Genomic DNA, 14628 nt, shown 5'->3' with positions numbered 1-14628 from the left:
TTTTCTATCATAAAGTGATTTTTAAAGTGTTAAGGATCTGAAGATAAACATCAGAGCTTTTCAATGACTTCTTCCTTTATTACTAGCACAAATTGCTCTCTATTCTGCTATGAAAGCAGAACACTTTATAGGAAAGACTTCTATTATTTTAGCAACATTTTGAAGTAATTTATTATTATTATACATTTTTATAGCGCCATTTATTCCATGGTGCTTTACATGTGAATACGGGGCAAATATAGACAAATATATTAAACATGAGCAAAAAACAAGGCACACAGGTACATAAGGAGGGAGGACCCTGCCCACGAGGGCTCACAGTCTGCAGGGGATGGGTGAGGATACAATAGGAGAGGGTAATAATTTAGTCATTTAGTTTATGATAGCAATGGTAACCCCTTAATGACTGCCTATATGCATCAAAACGGGGGTCATTAGGGGCCTTATTCCCTCATTGCTGGGGAATAAGTGAATAGTGCCGCTCTTGAGCCAAAATTCCTGTTGGAGATGGCTGTACATGACAGTTGACATCCTGCAGTATCTGCCCTAACTGGTTCTGGAACCCACTGGGGCCAATTAATCTCTTAAATACTGCTGTTAATCGCGACAGCTGTATGTACCGTAATTGGTTAAAGGAGGTTACAAGAACCACTATGGCAGGATTGATCACTCATGATCGTAATCGCATATGCCTATCGCTGGTATTGTACCCTGAGGTCATGTGATGACCCCAGGCAAGTCTTAATTTGCCATTAGGTACCCGAGGGCCGATGCCCAGGGCGAAAGGTTGCGCGAAAGAGGGTGGCGCCACTATGAGGGAATGTTTTTTTTTTCTAAAGTTCCCCCTTCCATTTACCATGAAAACTGCCCTCTTTATAGGGGGGAAAGGGGTTGCATGGGCAGAGGAGCACAGATCACCTCCCCACCCCAACAGAAGATAAATGATAGAGGTGAAAGACTTGTGATGACATCATGCCCATGTGACTTGTGTGGGCAGAGCCATGCAACAGTTTTCAAGTGAAATGCTTTCCCTGTCAGGAAAGAGCAGAAGAGGAACTGGTGACTGGTAATTAAAGAACAAGGGGGCATGGGAAGTAGGTTATATGGGTTTACATGAGGTGCAGGGCAGGGGTGGATATATAGCCTGTGCACAGGGGCAGCTATGCTGACTAGAGGAGAAAAAGGCAGTGGAGCTGCAGGATCCCATCCTCAGTTTCCTGTCCAGTGCTTTCTCAGTGACACAGTCGTGTGAAGCTTGATGACGTCAGAATACAGTGCATGCCTGTGTCATTTAGAAAGTTCAGTTGCCGGTGAAGAAGAAAGAAGTGATGCCTCGGGGAAATAGATGGCGAATTGAGTGTATTTTTTTCCCAAACACTAAGAGAGGAAAATGAGGGGTGGTGGGGGAGAGCAGTGATGGGAGTAGAGAGAGAACAATGATGGGAGTGGGGAGAGAACAATGATGGGATGATTGGGAGAGAGGACAATGATGAGATGTGTGGGAGAGAGGACAATGAGGTTTTTATTGGGGAGAAGACAATGATTTTAATGGTGAGAGGACAATGATGGGAGTGGACAATGATGGAAGTGGGAAAGAGGAAAATGAAGCCAGTGGGGAGAGGATAATGATGGGGTGGAGGTGAGGACAATGATGGGGAGAGGACAATGACGGAGGTGGGAAAGAGGAAAATGAAGCCAGTGGGGAGAGGATAATGATGGGGTGGAGGAGAGGACAATGATGGGGAGGGGGGAGGAAAATGAGGAGGATGGGGGATGTGGGGGAGAGGACATTGATGATGGGAAGAGAACTATGATGGGGTGGGGAGAGGACAATGATGGATTTGGAGGGAGAGGACAATGAGGGATGTGGTGGAGAGGCAATGAGGGGGTGGGGAGAGGTCAATGGAAGGTGGGTGAGAGGACATGATGAGGTGGGGGAAAGAACTATGATGGGAGTGGGGATAAGACAATGGTGGGGTGAGGGAAGGGAAAATGGGGGTGGAGGAGATGACAATGAGCGGTGGAGGAGATGACAATAAGGGAGGTGGGGGAGAGAACAATGATAGGGGTGGGGAAGACGACAAAGGGATGTTGGGGAGAGGACAATGAGGAATGTGTGGGAGAGGACTATGAGGGGGATGAAGAGAGGATAAAGATGGGAGAGGACAATGAGGGATGTAGGGAAGAGGACAATGATGAGATGGGGGAGAGAACTATGATGGGGTGGGGAGGGAACAATGGGGGGAGAGGACAATGAGGGGGATTGGAGTAAGGATAACTTATAATGGACTTATGAACAAGGGGAGGAGGACGTTAGATATGGATATAAAATTAATTGGGTGGTTGAGGAAAATTCTGCTGCATATTCTAATGTGTTGGCAGGACAAACACTGTGTAAAATACAGTTTTTGACATGCTTTTGTTGTATTTTTCCCCACTCCTTAGTATGGGTGAAATAAGCTGCAAGAACTGACATGATGCAGATTTTAGTCCGTTGTAAATTCTCAAGAAAAAATAAGTAACGTGTGTAGGAGACTTCAGGGATCTCATTCTCTTTGCTCATACTGTAAAACCTTGCATATTTTAAGTAACAAAAATATAGCATATGCACATAGTTTTAAAGAATTTGTTTGACCACGAAATCCAATTTTTTTAAAGCAAATCTGTGCTGTATTATACAAAATCCCTATACATTTTGTTTCTTGCTTCTGCAATTTGTTCCTCCTGAATTTCACTTCATTCCCTGCACCCACTTTGTTTACCTGCAGCTCTGCCAAACTTGACAGCACCATGAGATTTATTATCTAACCTGAAGAGACAATTTGCATATTATCTAACCTCACAGCCAGAGCTGGCACCTCCTGGCCTCAGTGTACAGACCAGTAGTGTTGAGCATTCCGATACCGCAAGTATCGGGTATCGGCCGATACTTGCGGGTATCGGAATTCCGATACCGAGATCCGATACTTTTGTGGTATCGGGTATTGGTATCGAAACAACATTAATGTAATAATGTGTAAAAGAGAGAATTAAAATAAAAAATATTGCTATACTCACCTCTCTGACGCAGCCTGGACCTCAGCGAGGGAACCGGCAGCGTTGTTTGCTTAAAATTCGCGCGTTTACTTCCTTACGTGAAGTCCCGGCTTGTGATTGGTCGCGTGCCGCCCATGTGGCCGCGACGCGACCAATCACAGCAAGCCGTGACGTAATTTCAGGTCCTTCAGGATTTTAAAATTACGTTCTGGCTTGTGATTGGTCGCGTCGCGGTCACATGGGCGACGCGACCAATCACAAGCCATGACGTCACGGGAGGCTGGACACGCGCGCATTTTAAAATGCGCGCGTGTCCTGCCTCCCGTGACGTCCCGGTTTGTGATTGGTCGCGTCGCCCATGTGGCCGCGACGCGGCCATTCACAGCAAGCCGTGACGTAATTTCAGGTCCTTCAGGATTTTAAAATTACGTTCTGGCTTGTGATTGGTCGCGTCGCGGTCACATGGGCGACGCGACCAATCACAAGCCATGACGTCACGGGAGGCTGGACACGCGCGCATTTTAAAATGCGCGCGTGTCCTGCCTCCCGTGACGTCCCGGTTTGTGATTGGTCGCGTCGCCCATGTGGCCGCGACGCGGCCATTCACAGCAAGCCGTGACGTAATTTCAGGTCCTTCAGGATTTTAAAATTACGTTCTGGCTTGTGATTGGTCGCGTCGCGGTCACATGGGCGACGCGACCAATCACAAGCCGTGACGTCACGGGAGGCAGGACACGCGCGCATTTTAAAATGCGCACGTGTCCAGCCTCCCGTGACGTCACGGCTTGTGATTGGTCGCGTCGCCCATGTGACCGCGACGCGACCAATCACAAGCCAGAACGTAATTTTAAAATCCTGAAGGACCTGAAATTACGTCACGGCTTGCTGTGATTGGTCGCATCGCGGCCACATGGGCGGCACGCGACCAATCACAAGCCGGGACTTCACGTAAGGAAGTAAATGCGAGAATTTTAAGCAAACAACGCTGCCGGTTCCCTCGGTGAGGTCCAGGCTGCGTCGGAGAGGTGAGTATAGCAATATTTTTTATTTTAATTCTTTCTTTTACACATTAATATGGATCCCAGGGCCTGAAGGAGAGTTTCCTCTCCTTCAGACCCTGGGAACCATCAGGGATACCGTCCGATACTTGAGTCCCATTGACTTGTATTGGTATCGGGTATCGGTATCGGATTGGATCCGATACTTTGCCGGTATCGGCCGATACTTTCCGATACCGATACTTTCAAGTATCGGACGGTATCGCTCAACACTACAGACCAGCACTCTGCCTGCCCATTTCACACTCACTCCAGTATTGAAAATAACAGAGCAGTATGCTCATCAGTGGAGAGCAGCACAATTACTGCACTCCACATGTACACATATATACCACATAACACACCTCAGCTGCTGCAGAACCTCAGTCTATAGTGATGTGTGGATGTATAGATAAATAGATTGAGGAATGGATGGAAAAAGGGATAAGGGATGAATTGATGGATGGATGGATAAGGGAAAGACGGATGGATAAGGGAGAGACTGATGGATGAGGGAAAGATGGATTAGGGAGAGAGGGAGGGATGGATGCACATGTGAGGGAGGGCCAGTGCCATAATCGTGGCTGAGGCTAGTGGTCTTTGCGCACCCTGGCCTCCCGTCACATACAATGTTCTTTTATGAGGGTACTTGCCTCTCTGTTATCTGTACCTCCTGGATCTCTTCCCATCTGTTGCAGGCTCTGTTCACATGAATTCACACAAATTGAGACATAGTCTAGCTTTAAATTCAAACATCTTTTTCAGTTACATTTCTAGCAGCAGGTTTCAAACAATCCACATTTCTCACTTTCCCTGCTTTTCCTCTATCGGCCTTGAGCACGTGCCTGGGTCGCACTGCCTCCCATGGCATCGCAGCGCTCTCCCTGTCCAAACTCATTGCGCCAGGGTGCTCCCTCAGCCACCTCACCCTGGATCTGAGGGCACTTTAACATTACCCAGCTGCTGGGTAAGCTGGGCTCTGGCACCCGACCAAGCTGCCTGGGCATCCTGGCCTCTACTGACTGCAACTAGGAAAGTGTTCCTACCTTACGCCAGCTAGCTCCTCCTATTGATAACTATCTACACACTTATTATAATACGCATAATGGGCCCCATCTAGTGGACCGAACAGGGTACTATGCTTTTCCTATGCTCATCCTTATACACAAGCAAAACATAGCAATAAATATAACACTTCCATGAAGGAAAGATTTACATGGAGGAAGGGAGTATTACACTGTACTGGTATACCCCTTACATTCCCCCTCCCTTTAACAATGGTTGTCCATGACCATTTACCCAAAAACTTTAATATAAACATTAAATATTCCTTGCAGGGAGAAACACGATGAAAGATGTAGTATGTTTAAATAGGCTCAACATGAGCTGAGTATGTACAACGTCGCAGGAGAGTCCTTCCTCTCTTTAGGGATGCCTGATGCCCAGTCCTCTAGTCAGCATGCCATCAGTTCCATATTCCGGTCTTTTCAACCAGTAATAACATATAAACAATTAGGCGAGTGGGCCATCAGTTCTTAAGGGGGAAAAGTACATCCCCCGTCCCTGAGAGTAACATTGCCCTTAAAAGCTACATGCACTGCCTGTCCCAGGAGCAGCCTATTGCTGCAGTTACACATAGTCCGTAGCACAGTTTTTGGATATATTCCTGCTTTCCAGCAGAAATGGCTCAACGGGCGCAACAAAACATAAACAAAACAAAAAAAATGAATGTTCACTTCTGGTCATCTGACCAGATCACACCCGGCTTTGGGGGTGTTTCAGGGTTCCTTCACCCACGGGGGCGCAGAATAGTCCCATGATTCTTACTAGTGCAATGACAACAACCTAATAATTTTTTTTAATAGTTATCTCACTGTTCAACGGTCCTCGTCCCGTACTCCTTTATTTCTCCGGGAACTCCATGCAGGGCAGCCGCAGAAGCCATGGGTTGCCAGGATGTGGCAGTAGGGGCTGAGAGGTAGGTAAGTCACATGGCACCGGCCGTACTAGGTCTGGGCTCATATTCATTTCCATCTCCTCCTCTGAACATAAGGTTACTGCCACCACAAAACAGCCCCTGGGGCAGACCTCTTTGTATAAGGAGACCCAGTCCTCTTCATGCAAGGGTCTCCCAAACTTTATAGAGGCAGAATTAACATAGATCTTATTGTTGGTTTCCAACTCATGGATAAAGCCATAACCTCTATCTGTATTAGTGTAAACAAGTTGGCCGTAAGTGCGGCTACCAGCCACTGTGCCCCCTGATGGCCGGCGCAGCTCCGCCCAAATTTCCTTCTCCCTCTGCTTCTTTTTGATAATGCCTGTGATCCAGGTGGACTGGCGGGGGGATTAGAATGGGCGCTTCACTGCCTGATGAAAACGGGAGGCACCCAACGATGCCCCAACACTGGCCGCAGGTATGGCTTTCTTGGCACAGTGGCCAAATCAAGGGGACCTGGGTCACTACACGGAGACTCATTCTATGGGATACAAGACTGGGAACCTGGATGGCCTTCTGAGATGAGGGAACAGGGTGGGGACCAATCTTCCGGAATCAAGGGCTGAGGTGTACTCACCACCCCTAGCTTTAACAGCCCATCCCGCAATCATTTGAATCCTCCACAGTGACTGCGCGGTCTAATTCCCAAGGTTGTAGTCACGGCTCGGACTTCACTTCTGGTGCAGGTTCCTCCGGGATAGCCGATGTTTCTGGTTCGTCGGCCTCCAGCTCCCGATGATGTTGTTCCATCTCTCAGCGATGCTCCGGCCCCTGATGACGGGGTCCTGGCTTCCAGTAAAGAGGTTCCGGCTGCTGATGTGGATGTTCCGTCACCCGGCGACATTCTGGCTTCGGCTGCCGCCGGTCCTGCTCCTGTCGGAGCTCTGGAAAACAGTAAGTCCAGAACTTGTCCACTACTCCTTTCTGTCATCCGCGTCAAGTCCTCTCCTCTTCCTGCAGCCATTTTAGCTCCACGCCTCTGCAATGATGAGTGCAAGAGTGGTCCTTCGTTGCCAGTGACGTGTCTTGTAATGGCACCACGCAGCAGTACAAAGGGTTTTCTTGTGGTCCCTGCCCATTCCAATGTGGGGTCAAGTCCGGTGACTCCACCTATTTCCTGGCAATCTGTTGTAGGGGGCGCGATCTTCGTCTCCTCCAGCGCACCCACCAAGGGCAGGCGCCAGGATTAGTGCCATTTCTCCATCAGGACGCCCACAAAGGGTGGAATTACTGTTGTCGTCATCCATTTGCACGCCATCCTCCGCCATTTGCAAAGCCGCCATTTTGGCCACCACAGTATTAGTCACATTCAAAGTTTTAGTCAAGACCAGCATTTAAAGCACATCCACATTCTCTTCATACTTTCTTTCCACATCAGCGATATCTTTCGCGGTGTTTCCCAGCGGCACAGTTGCGGCATCCTGCTGACTACGCCAAGTGTAAGGGAGGGCCTGGGCCATAGTCGTGGCTGAGGCTAGTGGTCTTTGCTCACCCTGGCCTCCTGTCACATACAAACAATGTTCTTTTATGAGGGTACTTGCCTCTCTGTTATCTGTACCTCCCTGATGTCTTCCCAGGTGTTGCAGGCTCCGTTCACATGAATTCACACAAATTGAGACATAGTCCAGCTTCAACTTCAAACATAAAACTTTACTTGTTACGGTTCGCAGCACATCATTTTCAGTTACATTTCTAGCAGCGGGTTTCAAACAATCCACATTTCTCATTTACCCTGATTCTCCTCTTTCAGCCTCGAGCACGTGCCCAGGTCGCTCTGCCCTCCGCGGCAACACAGTGCTCTCCCTGTCAAAACTCACTGCCTTGCCCGGATCCGAGGGCACCAGCCCATGCGACAAACCACCACAAGCAATCCCCACATGTATTCAGGCTGTCTAGCAGCCACAAATCATGCAAAAATGACAAAAACAAAATCTCTGAGCACGCCCAAAATACTCGGAGACCACCTGAGCATGCTCGGAAAACCCGAATAACGAGCATACTCGCTCATCACTAATAACCCTCAAAATCTTGTTAAAAATTTATCTAGACTATATTGCTCACCTATAAACTATTCTGTGGTATGGAGTCCATTTATTGGTATATGACCCTCAAAAAACTTGTTCACAATTTATCAGTGTCATATTGCTCATCCATAGGGTATTATATCTTCCTTGGTACATTTCGTTGCTATAAAAGCCTCAAAAGACTTGTTAAAAAATGTATTGGTATTATAATACTCACCAGTAGACTATTCCATGGTCTTGAGTATATTTCATTGGTATATAACCCTCAAAAAAACTTGATAAAAGTGTATCGGTATTATATTTCTCACCCATAGGGTATTTCATCTTTTTGGGTACATTTTGTTGCTATATTAGTAGTGATGAGCGAGTGTGCTCATCACTACTCATTACTTGCTCGAGCATCAGGGTGCTCGAGATGCTTGTTACACGTTTTTTTGATTGCTCACATGGAAACTTGAGTCCTGGCCCTGCATGTTTGGCGCTTGTTAAAAAGCCAACAAACATTCGGGGATTGCCTGCCAGTCACTGTAATGCCGTAGCCATGTTCGTAGTGGCATTACTATGATGCTGCTGAACTAGTGACAGAGTTTTAACTGTGTATAAGCAGGGATTATGCTACATTTATATTTCTTTCAACTGCGGCAACAGCTCTTATTAGGGCTAATTATAATAAGTATTAATACTGCTGTTAGCAGCACTTGGGGAGAGACTGTGGTGAAGGGACAGTGTAGGACAGGATATATTTGGTGCTACCTATAGTAACAGCCATTACCCCATGAGTAATAATATGGGTACGACACCTACACCCTGCAGTGACAGTGCCATAAATGTATGGTGCAGGGTGCTAATAAACTTACATCATAGTCCATTTAAGGCATTATTTACACATCAGTATTTCATCAGTGTCTGTATGCCAAAACCAGGAGTGTCTCCAAAACAGAGAACAGATGTCAATCTCTCAATTATAGTTTTTCACTCTAAGTTCCACTTGTTGTTTTGCCATATAAACACTGATGAAAAATAATAACGTGTGAATGAGGCCTAAAGCAGATTGACGCCATGATGATATAAAAAGTGGAGAACTGATTTGACTGTGTGAGAGGCCTCTGACAGGCATTTTATGGAGAATGCGATGTAGGCTTAGGGAGACTTATAGACATGCAATGGTCCCCTGGGAAATTAAATTTGCAAATACAATCATGGCCACTCTGAAGAGGCCATTTTCCTGTTAACATTTCCAGAGTTGCATTGCATGGCCTATAAGTCTCTGTACACGGACTTGGAATTCTCCACAAGGAGAAACTCTACCCCTTACTACATCTATGACAGGGCAAAATTAATACAGGAACATATTCCTGGCAGAAATGTTGTACTTTAAATATAAAAGTCACTGCCCCATTTGGAATGTAATGATATGAGTCCTGCACCATCAAACAAAAGCCACCTGGTATATAGCACCTTTGTACAGAGGATCGGATCTTGGATAGTTACCCTATAGGGAATATTGAAAAAGATTCATAAAGTAATACAGCATTTAGTATATTGCTATGCACTTGCTGGATATATTTTTATCAATGTTATTAAATGAGAGTTTTGACTTTTCAATATGTTTTACACCACTTTTCTGGAAAAAAAAACCCTGAAGAATTGCCCTAAATATGGTAATGTACTGAACTTTGAAACTACAAGATCATCAACCTAATAACCATGTATTGTACATGGCTGTGTGTCTTATGTAATATTTATAGGAAGATAACATTATGAGTCTCTAGTGCAGTTATGGAAATAGTATTTTATCTAAAGAATATTTTTCCCTATGTAATTCTAGACAATGCTGCATTACTGTATACATCATGCAAAACATAGAAACTGTCTGTATGTTTGGTGTTACCGCTGATCACAGCCATTGCCCCATGGGTGATAATATGGGTGCAACAGCTATACCCTGCAGTGATAGTGACATAAATGTATTATTTATGGTGCTAATAACTAACTTTCAGCATCGTAAATGTAAGGCTATGTTCACACATCAGTTTTTGATCAGCATTTCATCAGCATTTGTGTGCCAAAACCAGGATTGTTCCCCAAAACACAGAACAGATGTCAGTCTTTCTTTGTTTTCTGGCTGTAAGTTACACTTCTTGTTTTGGCATACAAACACTAATGAAAAATACTGACCAAATACTGACGTGTGAATGAGACAGAAAGCAGATGACGCCAAAATGATAAAAAATGGAAGCTGAGTTGCGATTGCTGGCTATGAACAGCAAATCAGTTTTGTTTTTTGACAGTTTACATTTTTCTGTTCATTTTAGAAGTCAAATGAAGCACATTAGTCAGTGCAGGATAAATTAGGATTTTTTCTTGATTTCCAGCTACATCACTCTCAGGCTTCTACCTTCAGTTGATGACATCATAGGCTTCTTCCCTCCTTTATGACATCACAGCTAATGGAATGTAGAACAAACTGTGATGTCTGCAGCAAGCAGTCTTCATTCCAACAGATAGATCTCAGACAAGACTAGCATTTTCTCCATACATGGAAGAGATTTAGGTGCTAATCCTAGATGGTTCTTCAGGAAATCTCACCTTAGAACAGCAGGTAAGGATCATTCCAGTTTAAATTGTTGTGACATGTTGACTTTTTCCTGAATGGACGGGTTTCCATTGTAGTGTCAATGTCAAGGACTCACAGTGCAGTGACAGGCTGTATATTGCAAGGGTTTCACTTTCCTTACACAGTAAGGGTACCGTCACACAGTGCCATTTTCATCGCTACGACGGCACGATTCGTGACGTTGCAGCGTCGTATGATTATCGCTCCAGCGTCGTAGACTGCGGTCACACGTTGCAATACACGGCGCTGGAGCAATAATTTCATGACGTATTTGCGATGTAGAAGCCGTTGGTTACTGTGCGCACATCGTATACAACCTGTGTCACACGATGCAATCATGCCGCCACAGCGGGACACTAGACGACGAAAGAAAGTTTAAAACGATCTGCTACGACGTACGATTCTCAGCGGGGATCCGGATCGCAGTAGCGTGTCAGACACAACGATATCGTAACGATATCGCTAGAACGTCACGAATCGTGCCGTCGTAGCGATGAAAATGGCACTGTGTGACGGTACTCTAAGCTAAAGTTGATAGCTCTCCCTGCAAACAGTTATATGGTAAAAGCTTCAGTATTTTGGGGAGTTCATATAACCTTTACATATTAGCCTGGTGCACCTCTGATTTTAGTTACGGGATATCAAATATGGCTTATACAATATTATGGGAGATATCGCATGTATTACAGGAAGTCATATTTACCATTGTAACTAAATAAGTGTAAGAAATCATACACAGAAACTATGCTAAAAAAATGTATATTGCAAATAGACTGGAAATCTTGTACAATCTATGAGGTGTAGAAATCCTATGAGTCAATATCAACCCTTTAAAAAGCTTGTGTGAGATAGTGCTACAGAGTGTGCTGGGAGACACTCGCTTGGCAACGGGATTAAAGCACTCAGGCTTGGTTTCTCACAAAAACAGTCTATTTGGTTTATTTAGGCATCATAAACCGCACCACGAACAGTTCATTATATACATCCACAGAACATAACAACCACCGAGAGTCTGTTCCAATGGCAGATACTTCTCTGCCCATAACCCCCTTTATCTGGAGTTACCTTACAGGAGCTCCTGCTCCACACGCTGTCTCCTGTCAGTCCTGGTTCCCGGGGAAGCTGCCTAACTGGGACCACTGTCCTTGTGACCAGGGCTCTTCAGATAGTCCAGACCCGCAGAAGGAATGGTACCTTCCCCAACGCAGTGGTCACATTATGTAGCTGTAACCACCCCCATGGGTGGGAGGTGTGTGTAGTTAGTCAGTCCCTTCCAGCTCTCCAACTAACCCTGTAAGCCCCCCTTATAACTAAGCAAACACTTGTGGAACTATAAGTCCCAGAACAACAACATTTCAGGCTTACAGCGCAGATGACAACCTCTGTCTCTGTGACACATACCGGCCATTCACAATGACGCTAGTCACTGTATCACAATTGCCAAATATCTTAGTATAAGCAGCCAAAGCATAAACTCAGTTTGCAGACATGCGTTTTGGGGGTATTTGCACCTCATCAGAGCAAACCAGAAGAACTGCTTATTTACATTTCCAGAGTTGCATTGCATGGCCTATAAGTCTCCGTACGCTGACTTGACACTTTCCACAAGGAGTTATTACCCCTTAATAGAGCTATGACAGGGTAAAATTGACACAGGAACATATTCCTGGCAGAAATGTTTTATATCAAATATAAAAGCGACTGCCCCATTTGGAATGTAATGATATGAGTTCTGCACCTTCAATCAAAAGCCACATGGTACATAGTACAAAGTCCATCCTTTCTATTATACCGGGAATCATGGAAAGTTACCCTATCAAATAATATAGCATCGTTATGCACTTGTTTGATTTATTTTTATCAACGTTATTAGAGCAGAGCTATACTTTAAAATATAAAATGGAAAAAATGAAGCAAAGCATAAATGAAACCTCTATCAATAATCAGACAGTATCTCTCATTTGGAAAACTCTTTTTTGCTTTCTGTGATTAAACCTCAATTTTTTAACACAATTAAAAACGTAATCGATGACTGCAGCTATTATTGTAATAACCCATTGCAGCAGCACTATACATGATGTGTGCTCAATTTGCAAAAAAAAAAAAGTTCCGCACACCTTTAGTTTTAAATTAATTCACAGGTGCACAATGCGTCGGCGGCATACTGCGGCTAATGAATACATGAACTCCAGTATTGCTGTAAACGTTAAAAACTAGTGATGAGCGAATATACTTGTTACTTGAGATACCTCGAGCATGCTCGGGGGTCTTACGAGTATTTTTTAGTGCTCGGAGTTTTAGTTTTTCTTGCCGCAGCTACATGATTTACATCTGTTAGCCAGCATAAGTACATGTGGGGGTTGCCTGGTTTCTTTCTGTAATAGACTTTAGACCTTAAAAGTTGCCATACATATTAGACTAAAATCAGCCAATTTTGCAGATTTGAACAAACACGGCCTGCCTTGTAACTTGTGTTATGTGTTTTGGCCACATTTATCTATGCAAAGGAGTAAATATGGGCTTAAAGAAATAAAACATTGCGATCCATTTCTCCCCAATTAAGGCAAGCTGCCGCCAAAAGTTTCTGAAATTGACCTACCCACTTCTCCTTACTTACAACACATGCATACTTGGTCAAACTGAGCATGCTTCTGTATAGAGCTGAACAGGAATACCTCTCGCTTGGTTGACAGCCATTCAATGTGTAAGGTCAAATTAAGAGGCAATATCAAATAAGTGACATTGCCATTTGTGACAATTCTAAAAAGAAAAGAAGACATAGCATCTAAGATTTAAGAATTTTAACTTGGTGATCAGTTATAAATAGTATATATCAATGATGCTTTCTTCCAATGTCTATCTACAGCTGATATTTACATATTAGAAAAATTATAAAATTACATAAGATGTTTTGACCTTGAAATGTCTTACTGTTCCTCAGTTTTGAAGTGATAGCCACATGATCACGTTTCAAAGCTCTCATAACTACCAGTATTGGTACCCAGATCAAGATATAATGGATTATAGACCATATCAATGTGAGCTTGTCCTTCTAATTAGCAAAGCATGAAGCGAGCATAGTGTAATGTAAATCGAGCTACAAGTTTACTCGTAAAGATATACACTAGACAGATCCCTGAAAGACAATGAAGTGTTTCGTACAACATTCTATTTGCGCTTTTCCTAAATTATGAGCAAACAGATTATTTTTTCTTCTATAAAAATGGTAGAAAGAACACTTATATTGGAGATGGAAAGGAGGCTTTGAGGGGATATGTAGGAGGCCTATGTTTTTTAATTTTAATTTTAGGTGTGCAATTATTTGTCTGCTGATAATTTTGGAAAAGTAGCTAAAATTAATGAAACTATCAAAGTTGTTAATTTTTAAGTTGTGTAATGCGTGAAAAAATGTTTTTGTGTTTTATCATATACTTTTTAAATAAGGTTCCCATATACAATAGACTAAAATCAGCCGATTCTGTAAATGTGTATAAGATCCATCTACCTTGTAATTTGCATTTTGCGTTTCTCCGACCTTTTAATTCTAAGTGAGCTAAAAAGTTACTTTTGAATATAGATATGCTAGACAGATCTCTGAAGAAGACATTGCAGGGCTGTGTACATTCTTCTTCTACTTTTCCTAGATTATGAGCAAATCGCTGAGCTTTTTTTTCTAATAAATTGGTAGAAAACACACATGTATTGGCGATGGAAAGGAGGCTTTGAGGGGATATGGAGGAGGCCTATGTTTTTTTTTTCAATTTTCGTTTTAGTGTGTGCAATCATCTGTTTGTTAGTAATTTTGGAAAAGTTGATAAAATGTAGGAAACTGTCATAACTGTTAAAGGGCCACTGTCACCCCCCCTCCAGCCGTTATAAACTAAAAGAGCCACCTTGTGCAGCAGTAATGCTGCA

General features: G+C 43.9%; 2 long non-coding RNA genes across 3 annotated transcripts in view; one reads left to right on the top strand and one right to left on the bottom strand.

The window, feature by feature from the left end:
* Positions 1-14628, bottom strand: part of LOC143787666 (uncharacterized) — a 186494-nt gene that overhangs the window by 116749 nt on the left and 55117 nt on the right. The gene's annotated exons all lie outside the window — the stretch shown is intronic.
* The window catches only part of LOC143787674 (uncharacterized), an 86930-nt gene continuing 82865 nt past the window's right edge, over positions 10564-14628 (top strand). Inside the window, exon 1 of one of the 2 annotated variants that reach the window (XR_013218433.1) lies at positions 10564-10698. This is a non-coding gene — a long non-coding RNA (uncharacterized LOC143787674). The remainder of the gene's footprint in view (positions 10699-14628) is intronic. The other variant, XR_013218430.1, reaches the window with a different exon arrangement.

The sequence above is a fragment of the Ranitomeya variabilis genome, chromosome 1, assembly GCF_051348905.1.
Source record: "Ranitomeya variabilis isolate aRanVar5 chromosome 1, aRanVar5.hap1, whole genome shotgun sequence".
NCBI lineage: Eukaryota > Metazoa > Chordata > Amphibia > Anura > Dendrobatidae > Ranitomeya > Ranitomeya variabilis.
This window is presented reverse-complemented; position numbering and strand designations above follow the sequence as displayed.